This window comes from Alosa alosa, chromosome 18 (genome assembly GCF_017589495.1).
Source record: "Alosa alosa isolate M-15738 ecotype Scorff River chromosome 18, AALO_Geno_1.1, whole genome shotgun sequence".
Classification (NCBI taxonomy): domain Eukaryota; kingdom Metazoa; phylum Chordata; class Actinopteri; order Clupeiformes; family Clupeidae; genus Alosa; species Alosa alosa.
In genome coordinates, this window is record NC_063206.1 from 1,547,501 (window position 1) to 1,560,000 (window position 12,500).

Here is a 12,500-nt window from a genome sequence, read left to right on the forward strand (position 1 = left end):
GTCACAGACTTATCAGTAAATGATATAAATATGTCTGATCATCATTGTGTATCTTTTAATATTGTACTACATACTCCAAAAATTCATCCCTAAATTGCAATCAAATCGCTGACTCTTGACATTAGAGCAGAACAGCAGTTCATAGCTCTTATAGACTCCATAAATTTAGATATTTTACATCATCCCATTGATCAAATGGTAGAGGCTCTTAATCGTGAATTAGGCGCTCTGCTTGACAGAGTGGCACCCTTAAAGACTAAAAAAAGGCCCTGTAGCAAACTGACACCTTGATGAACGAAAATATCCATGATCTAAAAAAGATCCTGTAGAAAAAAGCTGAGAGAACATGGAGAAAAAAACTAAGTTACAGGTTCACCCGTGCCATTCTAAAAAAAAAAAAAAATTGCAAATTATAATAGAGCTATTCGAATGAGAGGAGGAACCACTTCTCTAAGGTAATTGCTGAAAACAGTGGAAACTCTAGGGTGTTGTTCTCTACCATTGATAGGCTATTGCATCAAACACCTTTTGATACACTCAGTCAGGCATCCTCTCTAAGATGCTAAGAATTTGCAGACTTCTTCAAAAAACAAAGTCATTTCTATAAGGGGAGGCTATTGGTAACACAAGTAATATGTTTGATAGTACACCCAAAAAAACAGCCCCCCAAAATTAAGGTCCTTTAGCACTATTACTCAATCTGAGCTTGGTAAAATTATAACTCAAACCGCTCCTCAACATGTGTTTTAGATCCAATCCCTACTACATTCCTCAAAAAAGTATATGATGGCTTAGCTCCCTTTTTTCTCAAGGTAATAAATACCTCATTAGAAACAGGTATATTTCCAACTGCTTTTAAAACCGCTGTTGTGAAACCTTTTACTTAAAAAAAGTCAAATCTTGACCATACCAATCTGAGCAACTACAGGCCTATATCAAATCTATCGTTTTTGAGCAAAGTACTTGAAAAAGTTGTTTGCAATCAGTTAAATACCTTCCTCAATCTAAAACAGTATCCTTGAAAATTCCAATCAGGTTTTAGATCAAATCACAGCACAGAAACGGCTCTAGTAAAGATAGTCAATGACCCACTCAAACAAAGTCTCAATCCTTATTCTTCTGGATTTGAGTGCTGCATTTGACACCATTGATCATAGCATCCTAATTCACCCGCCTTTAGTGGGTGGGTCTCTCTGATAATGCTCTAAACTGGTTTCAAAACCTACATTACTGGCAGAGATTTTTATATCAGTCTAGGAGATCATGTATCTGAAAACATGACTTGCCTTTTGGTGTGGCCCAGGGGAGCTGCCTTGGTCCCCTGCTATTTTCTCTATATATGCTTCCATTGGGAAACATCATAAGTCAGCATAATGTAAACTTCCACAGCTACGCAGATGATACCCAATTGTATATTTCTGTGGAGCCAACTAACCCAGATGGCCTTTTGCCCTCACTGCATGCCTAACCTCCATTAATCAGTGGATGAGCAAAACTTTTGAAACTAAATGATGACAAAACAGAGGTACTTCTGGTTGGACCAAAACTAAAGCGAGATATTATTCTTAGTAATCTGGGGAACTTGGCACACCAGGTCAAACCAAAAGTAACAAGCCTCTGTGTCATCTTAGATGCAGAGTTAAGTTTTAAGCCCCATATCAGTAAAGTTACTCAGACAGCCTATTTCCACTTGAGAAACATTGCCAAAGTGCGGCCCTTTTTAACTCAACAAGATGCAGAAAAACTAATTCACGCCTTTATCACTAGCAGGTTAGACTACTGCAATGCAGTAGTCTAACTGACTGACTATTATTGTGTTACATGCTTCAAATGTAAAGCACTTTGAGCTGCATTCTGTGTATGAAAGGTGCTATACAAATAAAGCTTTATTATTATTATTATTATTATTATTATTATTATTATTATTAAAAGTACAACAGTCAGATGTCTACTTAAGTAAAAGTACTGAAGTACTTGTTTTTAAAGTACTTGAGTATCAAGAGTACAAGGGAACATTTTCTAAATATTGCATTACAACTGCCACAGTGCTTACATTTATGTACAGAAATGTCCTACATGGAGTAATGAAAAATGTTAATGTTAATACCTTGGAGAATGTAAAAGGAATTGAAAGTAAAATCAAGTGATTTGATTTTGGCACATTCCCGGGATGGACCTTTTGCGTCTTCATCCATTGTTTCGTCCATGGTTTCGTCTCTTATCTAAATCTAACCATGGAGTTGACTTTGGCGGAAAGCTGAAGGTGATTGCTGATAGGCTGTCCCAATCATTGGCGCCTGCACAGTCCAATCACGTTTGAGAGGGAAACAACAAATTGAGGGTAGGGTAGAGGGTAGGGTAGAGGGAAGAAGTAACAGGTACTCACAGTTATGGATAGAAATGTAGTGGAGTAAAGAGTATAATATTTGCCTCTCAAATGTACTTGAGTAAAGTCATGAGTACTCCCCAAAAATGATACTCGAGTTAAGTACAGATCCCTCAAAACTGTACTCAAGTACTGTACTCAAGAAAATGTACTCCGTTACTGTCCGGCTCTGCTTATAACCAATCTATTCTAGTCTTGTTGGCGAGTGGTCACTCATAACCAATCTATTCTAGTCTTATAGGTTATGGTAGCCTGTGGTAGCGTAGTGGCTAAGGAGCTGGGCTAGTCTGCAGTAGCCTGTGGTAGCGTAGTGGCTAAGGAGCTGGGCTAGTGTGCAGTAGCCTTGGATGTGCTTTAAAGGGTGTTGGGACATGTGGTTACCCTGTCATGGATGTGCTTTAAAGGGTGTTGGGACACGACTGGTGGTGCTCTATGCTGGAACTAGACCTGCAGTGCGTCAGGGACTCTGTGAGATGTTCTTACCTGTTCAGGTGAGTCAGGAAGCGAGCATAGTGTCCCGTAGGGATGTCTCAGGTGGGAAGGGGGCGTGGTTGTCCTGTAAATGTCCTCCATAAAAAATTCATGCACTGCTCTTAATTATTGAGCGTGCAAGTGTCTGTTCACTGTGTGGACGATCAGGTTTCCCTGTGTGTGTGAGAGTGTGTGTGTGTGTGTGTAAGACAGAAAGACTGGGAGGATGGTGTACAAGATGTCTGTGTTCACCTCTCTTGTCTTTTTCTCTCCTCTCCTTTCCTCTCTCCATCCTCTCTTCCTCCTCCTCTCCTCTCCTCCTCCTCCTCCCTCTCTCCTCTCCTCTCAGGTCAGTGGGAGGGGCTGTTTTCCTGCAGGTCAGTGGAGGCGGTCGGCCGGTAGAATGTGTGTGTCCGAGCGTCTCTCTCTGACCCTCCTGCTCCTCTATGGAGGCTGCTGCTTACTCTTCAGCCCTCTGGGAACAAAAGCTCAAGGTAAGATATGTCACACACACACACACACACACACTCTCTCACACACACACACACTTACACACACATACACACATTCTCACACACACACACGCACACACACACTCACACACACACACACACACACACACACACACACACACACACTTTACACACACATGCTCACACTCTCTCACATGCACACACACACAAACACACACAACCACACACACACACACACACACACATCACATCACATCACATCACATCCAAACACACACACACACACACACACCCACGTCCAAGCGCTATGAGTCTCAGTGTGCAGCATGGCATGTAAATGGGCACTGCATCACAGGCCAGAGGTTATCTCACTTTGCCACTGATCAGGCAAGGACAAGTGTGTGTGTGTATGTGTGTGTGTGTGTGTGTGTGTGTGATTGCTTGCTTTGGTCGGTCAGAGATTATTACTTCTTTTGGAAAACAGAAGTAAACTGATATAGAGTATCATATATATACTCATCATATATATCATATATACTCAATAAACATGGCAAGGAACTTCTACAACTTTGTAAAACCCTGGGTCTGTACCTTGTCAATGGCAGAACAAGGGGTGACTCTCTGGGCAAATATACTTACTCCTCATCCCTGGGCAGCAGTGTGGTGGATTATGCTATAGTATAAGTATATATACTCTTTTGATCCCGTGAGGGAAATTTGGTCTCTGCATTTATCCCAATCCGTGAATTAGTGAAACACACACAGCACACAGTGTACACACAGTGAGGTGAAGCACACACTAATCCCGGCGCAGTGAGTTGCCTGCTTCAACAGCGGCGCTCGGGGAGCAGAGGGGTTAGGTGCCTTGCTCAAGGGCACTTCAGCCGTGCCTACTGGTCGGGGTTCGAACCGGCAACCCTCCGGTTACAGGTCCGAAGTGCTAACCAGTAGGCCACGGCTGCCCTATAACAGACCTAGACCCAAATCAAATAAATTATTTCATGGAGATGCCACAGCTGCCTTTATCGGACCATAGTCACATCACCATTAGTCTAAAAAAGAACCTTAATCTTGAACACCAACAATCTACATCAGCGCTACACCCACTCCCCGTAAAATACATATGGAACAATGACCATCTGGAACAATTTAAAACACAATTAAACTGCATCCAAATAGAAAACATGATCTACTCCTTCCTGTTCACCAAATTCGAAAATGATAAAGCTATCAACTTAGCCACTGAAAGATTAACAACAATTTTCTCTACAGTGGCCAAAAGATCTTTAAAGAAAGTAAATTATACTACTAAAAAAAGAAAAAATACGAATACAAACAAATGGTTTGACAAAGACTGCCGAACATTGTGAAAGGAACATAAAGAATATGTTCAAATAAAAAACACAGAGACTCAATAAATCAAGAGATTAGATCACAACATCATAACACCCTTCAGAAATACAAATCTCTACTAAGACACAAAATAAACTAATCATGTAAATACACAATTAAAACAAATTGAAGATGCATTAGATCAAAACACCTTTTGGGATCACTGGAATAACCTCAACAAAACTAAAAAAGAAAACTCCATCCCCTTGTGGATGGCAGAAAATGGACAGAACATTTTGAAAAATTATACGAAAAAAATAGCCAAATCCTGAACAAAAAAACGTAAAATATAAACTGGAAAAACTTGAACAAACAGAAAAGGACAAATTAAATCAATTAGACTCTACTATAACCATGCACGAATTAAAAACAAAGTTAAAATCCCTCAAAAACAAAAAATCATGCGGCACTGACGGAATCTACAATGAAATGTTGAAACATAGCACAACTAAATTAAGAGAGGCAATCTTGAAATTATTCAATATGATTCTATCATCGGGCCACTTTCCAGATCATTGGAAAGTGAGCCACATTACTCCAATTCATAAAAAAGGCAACAAATTTAATCCAAATAATTACAGAGGTATATCACAAGGCAGCAACCTTGGAAAACTTTTTTGTGGAATTCTAAACAACAGATTAACAAACTTATTATCAAACAATAATTGATGAACATGTAAAAAATTTTAAAAAAGGTAAATTATTTGGCTGCTTCATAGATTTCAGCAAAGCGTTTGATTCAATTTGGAACGAGGGACTAATATTAAAATTAATTAATAGCGGAATTGGGGAGGAAAACTTTAGTCCTGCCACATCCTGAGAGAACAGCCCATGTTACATGATGAGTAACATAATAATCCATAGTTTTTTTTTTTCTGTTCATTTAATAGCCAGGTGTTATTTTCATTATTTTTATTATTATTACTATTATTATTATCATTATTATTATTATCATTACTTGTTTTACAATTATTATCTATATTACTATTATTGCTGTATTGAATGCTTTGGCAACACTGTAAAATTTACATTAATGCCAATAAAGCTTGTTGAATTGAATTGAAATAGAATTGTATCTATGGAAGAAAACCTCCACAGCGCAATGGATCTCTCTTTCTCTCTCTCACTCTTTCCCTCTCTCTCTATCTCTCTCTATCTCTCTCTTTCTCTCTCTCTCTCTCTCTCCGTTCTCTTATTCTTTCTCCTCTCCTCTTGACAGATACCCCCCATAAATAAATAGATGAATAAATAAATAAACGCTTTAGTTATGCTTGTGATCAATTGGGCGTTACCAAGAGTTCAAAACATTCGGGGCTTAGCTTAAAAGTTAGCGGGGGTTCGGGGGTGCCACCCCCAGGAATGTTTTGGAAATATTGTTAAGTAATGAATTTCTGCAGACTTTCAGTCCGAGAATAGGGCCTATACTATGCCTAAAATACGCATTCATGATCTGTTACCTTACCCTGTTATCCAGACATGTTCATGAACACATTTAACTCACAAGGAAAATGGACATGGCCATGTGTAACAGAGCTCGTAATCCTCGAACCCGCCACCTCGACACACACCGGCATGGGAGTCGAACACTCACGGCCCTTCAAAACAAAACAGATTGTCTGCCTACTAACATATGGTTATTATTTTAATTGTGATAGCCTTATAATTATTAACATAGGCCAAGGTACTTTAATTGTTTGCTTATTTTATTGATAGACGTTTGATGAATAGCCTACTGTAGTTGATTTGAAGTGGGGGCAAGGATTTTGAAGGTATTTTCAACTATAATATTAAGGTATATCATACTATGTGCATCTTTGCAGGGGCAAGCGCCTTCTTAATGATGTTGCGTGCGAGAGACAAGGAAGCACTCACACGGGGTGCATAATGTAAATTTGCATTCAGTTGGTCTACCACGCCTACTTTTGCTGTTTTACAGAAATAGCCATGATTCCCCATTCCAAAAAGGACAACTTTACTTTATTGTTAGTCTATATCAAAAGCGGTTGTTCACTTTGTGTGAATGACGCTATTTTCCGCGTCTTTTTTATTCCAACCGTGGGCACTTTGGAGCAGAAACGAGAACGCACACATCCTGAATTACTTACACCTGGCTTGACATAGTCGCCCTACTCATCCTGGATTGGCATTAGTGAAACGAGTTGAGCTAGGATGACCAGACCACGCCATGTCAAACCTAAGCTTTCTCACTTATCTTGGATGTCTTAATTCTGCCTTTGTGAAATACCCCTCAGGTGTGTTTGGTGTTATTATTGTTAGGTGTTAGTATTATTGTTTGGTGTTAGTATTCTTTATGATGATTTAAACAGCGGTGAGATTTTGTAAAGGTCTGCCAGGGAAATTTGTGCTTTCTCATAAAAGCATAGAATCACTGTGCTCAACTAGCTGGCTACGATTAAGCATTCTCCTTCACCAACCTGTGAGCCTAGCCAGTCAGGTCAGTGGAACGCTGAGACCCTTCTCATCTGCTGATACAGCAACAGGAGAGTCCTCCACTGCTATCCTGCTCCTCATTGCTTTGATCAATAGCGGAGTGGTAATCGGGAGAGTCGGGAAATTCACAAATTCCCAGTGGGCCAGTGGAGTTTTGGCACCGAGCTGATTACTCTGAGTTAAAAAACGCATATTGTTGTTTGAATATTTTTCTTTGCTGTGCCTTCCAAGTAGCATGCACTGTGCAACTGTAGTACTTTTTGTTTTCAGAACGTTCATTATATCCATAACCACAAGTCTTTCTTCAGTAATTAGCAAGCTACCACCAGAAACCAACAATCGTTTGCAAGACCTGTGCATGCTCTTTGTTCTGTGCGCATGAAAACTGCACGCGTGTTGTAGATTTGTCTATCTGCTTTCATTTTGCGACCTCATTTTTGTTAAGGCTATCTTGCGTGTGTAGCCCGCTGCTAGAATCATTGGTCAGTAGCTATCTTGCGCGCGTAGCCCGCCTCCAGCATCATTAATCAGTAGTTAGAACTGATTTGTCTCTGTTGCTGGTATTTGTTCATCTTTTAGATGACGACGTGGGGGTTGAGGGAGACACACACCCCTAATAACGCCCCTGTCTGGAGTCCCTGTTTGTCCCTAGTGAACTCAGCTGTTGGATTCCTTTCTGCTCCGACAGGCTGATTAATATCCTATAGGCCTCAGGGGAGAGGAACGGAGCAAGGCAGCAACAAGTGTGTGTGTGTGTGTGTGTGTGTGCGCGTGTGTGTGTGTGTGTGTGTGTGTGTGTGTGTGCGTGTGCGTGTGTGTGTGCGTGTGCGCGTGCGTGTGCGTGTGTCTGTGTGTGTGTGTGTGTGTGTGTGTTTGTGTGTGTGTGTGTGTGTGTGTGTGTGTGTGTGTGTGTGTGTGTGTGTGTGTGTGTTTGCATATGTGTCATGGACAGAATGGCTAAAGGCTAAACAGGTTAGACATTTCTATGTACTGCACTGAAAACGAGACCCTGCACCACAGTGACATGTATGATGTGTACAGCTATATCTGCTCTGGATAACCATCTATGTGTGTGTTTGTGTGTGCGTGTGTTGTGTGTGTGTGTGTGTGTGTGTGTGTGTGTGTGTTGTGTACAGCTGTATTAAAGAACAATAAGAACAGGTCTGCTCTGGATAACCATCTAAATATGAATCACCCGCTAGCTATCAAGGCAGTAATGTTAGCATCGTTAGCTATCAAGGCAGTAATGTTAGCATCGCTAGCTATCAAAGCAGTGATGTTAGCATCGCTAGCTATCAAGGCAGTAATGTTAGCATCGCTAGCTATCAAGGCAGTAATGTTAGCAACGCTAGCTATCAAAGCAGTGATGTTAGCATCGTTAGCTATCAAGGCAGTAATGTTAGCATCGCTAGCTATCAAGGCAGTAATGTTAGCAACGCTAGCTATCAAGGCAGTAATGTCAGCATGTTAGCATTAGCACTGTACCGGTACATAGCAACTAGTAGACAGCTATCATGACAAACCTGTGAACCATTAAAAAACAGTAGTTGTTTAAGCCCTGGAGTCTGGATGTGTATTAGTGTGTTAGGGACTGTATAACATGTGTGTGTGTGTGTGGTTGGTGGGGGTTAAAGGTGTGTGTTTCAAAGGGCATGTGTTGCGCTTGTGTTTGTCCTAGGAGTGTGTGATGCGCGTGCATCAGGTACTGCAGGTCACAGGTCAAGCTACTAAGAAAACTCAGACACAGGCAGGTGGTGAGGGGGTGTGTGTGTATGTGTGTGAGTGTGAGATAGAGAGAGAAAGACAATGTGTGCAACTGTGTGTCTGGGAGGCCAGAGAAGGTGTTTGTGTTTGTGTGAGACAGTGTGTGTGTATGTGTGTGTGTATGTGTGTGTGTGTGTATGTGTGTTAGTGTGTGTATATGTGTGCGTGTGTGTCTGGGATGTCTTCCCGTCAAGGTGGCGCTAACCCCTGCTGAGGTTCTAGGCATGTGTGTGTGTGTGTGTGTGTGTTTCTTAGAGGAGGCCTCGGAAGAGGGGGTATGTTAGAAGATGTGTGAGTGTGTATGTCTGTCTTTGAGTGTGCTTATTTGTGTGTGTATGTGTGTGTTCATGAGTGTGTGTGTGTGTGTGTGTGTGTATGTGTGTGTGTATTCATGAGTGTGTGTGTGTGTGTGTGTGCGAGGCCCCTGGGGAAAATGAGAGGGGGAGTAAGCTGGATCCTCACTTGGCTGTCCTGCCTAAATATTTTTCTTGTGGCAAGGGCAGCTGTGTGGTTCGGGAGGATTGAATGCTCCTGTGTGTGTGTGTGTGTGTGTGTAAGTGAGTTTGCGCGCTCATTCGTTTCAGAGAGATCTGCTTACAACATTCTCAGCTCCTTCAAGCCCTACTGCACACACACACACACACACAAACACACACAAACACTCCTTGTCGCGTGGGTTGCAGGCTCATTGCTCTTCCGCAGAAAGAAACTCTCTTAGGCTGGTCCCAAGTACCCAAGTCCCCCAGAGTGTTAGTATAGTATACATACTTTTTTGATCCCGTGAGGGAAATTTGGTGTCTGCATTTAACCCAATCGGTGAATTAGTGAAACACAAACAGCACACAGTGAACACACAGTGAGGTGAAGCACACACTAATCCCGGCGCAGTGAGCTGCCTGCTACAACGGGTGGCTGAGGAGCAGTGAGGTTAGGTGCCTTGCTCAAGGGCACTTCAGCCCTTGACCCCCTACTGGTCGGGGCTCAAACCGGCAACCCTCCGGTTACAAGTCCAGAGTGCTAACCAGTGGGCCACGGCTGCCCACACTGTTAGGTTGAGGAGTACGGAGTGTGTGAATGTCTTAGTGTGTGTGTGTGTGTGTGTGTGTGTGTGTGTGTGTGTGTGTGTGTGTGTGTGTGTGTGTGTGTGTGTGTGTGTGTGTCCTGGGGGGCAGGGGTCACAGGTAATGTTTCATGGTAGAATAAATTTAGATCCTCCAGGTTCCCATGCAGCGCACTCCTTCACTCTCATCACTCTCTCTCTCGGTCTTTCTCCATCTGTCTCTCTCGCTCTCTTCTGCTTTCATTCATTCTCTCCCTCTATTCCACAGTCTGACCTTTCTCCTGACCTTTCCCTCCTGTCATCAGCGCTCTAACTCCTGTCCAGCCATGTCTTTGTTCTAGCCTTCCTTCTTGAAGCTGCTCGCACACTGCTCTAACTAACAGCAACATGTACAAACCCCAACATTCTTAAGTTGGCCCATCCAACAGCAACAAACCCCAACATTCTAAAGTTGCCCCATCCAACAGCAACAAACCCCAACATTCTAACGTTGCCCCATCCAACAGCAACAAACCCCAACATTCTAAAGTTGCCCCAACAAACCCTAACATTCTAAAGTTGCTTCAACAAACCCCAACATTCTAAAGTTGCCCCAACAAACATCAACAAACCCCAACATTCTAAAGTTGCCCCAACAAACATCAACATTTTAAAATTGGCAGTGATAGAGAAGCCTACCAAAGCCTTGACGCAGCGTTGTCATGGCAGCAATTCCACTGGTTCTAAACAAATCAATCCAACCCAACCGCAATGGTGACCATAGTGCTGGCTTTCTTTATCTATTTACATCATTTTACAACATTTCCAAGAGTTCTAGGAATCACATACTACAACATATATTCATACCAACACGATTACATTTGTGAGTACAGTTTTATATTAGCGTGTTTTCTCTGTAAAAAAGACCTGCATATAACTTCACAGCATGCGGTTAAAATTCTTAATTTAATCCTTAAATTCTTGGCCTTATTTTTGAGGGAAAAAACAACACTCTTAACAGCCGTCAGCATTTGATAAGACGTGAAATATCCACTGGGATTTTGCTTCTTACTATTACACCTGCCAGGGAATCCGTGTTATGTGGCTAAGCTGCTGCCTAGCAGGTAAACATGTTTAAACGGCTATAGCCTACATTTAAAAACAATTTATTAGCTAGTCCACATTCAACACTATGGAAACCACTTCAAAAGTTTGTTTAGATCCAGTGACACTGCCGTCATGTTGTTGGAGGTTATTGGTGTTCAGGGCATCTCTCTCTTTTCTCTTCTCCTCCCCTCTCTTACACTTATCCCCCGTCTGTCTCTCTCTCTCTTATTCTCTCTCTCTTATTCTCTCTCTCTTATTCTCTCTCTCTCTCTCTCTCAATCTGTCTCTCTCTCTCTTATTCTCTCTCTCTTATCTTATCTCTCTTTCATCTCTCTCTCTTTCATCTTCTACTCTGACAGCTATTTCATTCATTCTGTTTCTGGTCTGGCTAATGTGTGTGTGTGGTCTGAAGTTTAGGAGGTAGAAGAGGTATGCATGTGGTCTAAGGCACTCTTGTTTAGGGGATGGATCCTTCTGTTGGATCCTTTGCACTCAGGGAACACACACACACACACACACACACACACACACTTATTGTGACCTACATAATACACACGCATATATGTTACACACATATTTCTTTTTGACCTGACACATTAATACACACACACACACATTAATACACTTATCAGACCTACACACTTTACACACACACACACACATACACATGTTACACACACACACTTTATTAGACCTACAGCATACACATACACACACACATTATTGTGACACACACACATTTTAGACTCCATATACACACATTAATTTATCACACATTAATAATATTATACACACACTTTTATTTAGACCTAATATTATACGCATATTAATACTTTATCAGACCCATTATACACACATACACACACACATCTTTATATTATTAATATTACCTTTATTTTCTAGACTCTTATGGCTATTGCCATTATTACCTTTTATTGACATATATACACAATAATTTATCAGACTCCTAATACAAAATGGTCACATATACACATTATTTTATTAGACACATTTTATTAGATACATACACACATACGACATATATTATTAATATTAATATTATTTTATTAGACTCATATTATTATTACTTTTATTAGACTTTATTAATATACACACTTTACATAATATATTATATTAATATTACATTGGGACTACTATTATTTATTAGACCTTATTAATACACACATACATATTATTAATTTTATGATTAGATCTTATATACGTGACCATTTATCATACATATTAATAATATACTTTATTACTTTAGACCTACACATACACATTATTGCATCTGCCACACACATACTTATTGGGGACCTACACATACACATACATTGTGACCTACACACACATATTTAGACACACTTTATTGTGGACCTACACATATTACACACATTATGACACAATAATACACACA

General features: G+C 40.8%; 1 long non-coding RNA gene across 1 annotated transcript in view; it reads left to right on the plus strand.

The window, feature by feature from the left end:
- The window catches only part of LOC125312034, a 31,839-nt gene that overhangs the window by 6,543 nt on the left and 12,796 nt on the right, over window positions 1–12,500 (plus strand). The window contains exon 2 of the long non-coding RNA XR_007196559.1: window positions 3,207–3,351. This is a non-coding gene — a long non-coding RNA (uncharacterized LOC125312034). The remainder of the gene's footprint in view (window positions 1–3,206; window positions 3,352–12,500) is intronic.